Source organism: Elephantulus edwardii, unplaced genomic scaffold, assembly GCF_000299155.1.
Source record: "Elephantulus edwardii isolate Elephantulus edwardi_28Jun2011 unplaced genomic scaffold, EleEdw1.0 scaffold00056, whole genome shotgun sequence".
Taxonomy (NCBI): domain Eukaryota; kingdom Metazoa; phylum Chordata; class Mammalia; order Macroscelidea; family Macroscelididae; genus Elephantulus; species Elephantulus edwardii.
The window spans coordinates 2710202-2710818 of record NW_006399806.1 but is presented as its reverse complement, the minus strand read 5'-3'; positions in this window follow the sequence as shown (position 1 = coordinate 2710818).

Below are 617 nucleotides of genomic sequence, written 5' to 3'. Positions count from 1 at the left end.
TAATCCTCTCCAAGATGAATCTGTTTGTTTTCCTGGCAGTCCATGGTACATTCAGTACCCTTCTCCAGCACCACATCTCAAAAGCATCCACTCTCCTTCTGTCCTCCCTAGTCATTGTCCAACTCTCTGATGAATAACAAGTGATTGCAAAGACCATGGCCTGTATCAGGCGCAGCTTAGTCTCCAGAGAGATGCTGTTGCTCTTGAGTACTTTAGAGAAAGAAAAACATATGTATATATTTATGTATGTATTTTCTCTATTTCATGGCAAAAATAGAAGCTTCTGTGGCTTCCCTTCTTAGTGCATTTATGACAGTACACCTCAGAAAATGGCCAAAAACAGGTACTTATTAATTACTCGATAAATCTTTAATAAACAGATTAATGCTAATCTCTCTTTTGGATTATAGCTCCTAACGTTATCCTCTAACATTTTTTGATAAATCACAATCTCTGTCTTGTTAAGTATGAAAACTGAATGTCTCTATCAAAAATCAACTAGCATTATTCAACAGCCACAATGATTACTTCCAAATACTGCTTTTCTCTTAGAAATACACCCAACATTCTGGGAGCTTTTAACCAATGTCTTATAATTTGATTCCACTAAAGATATA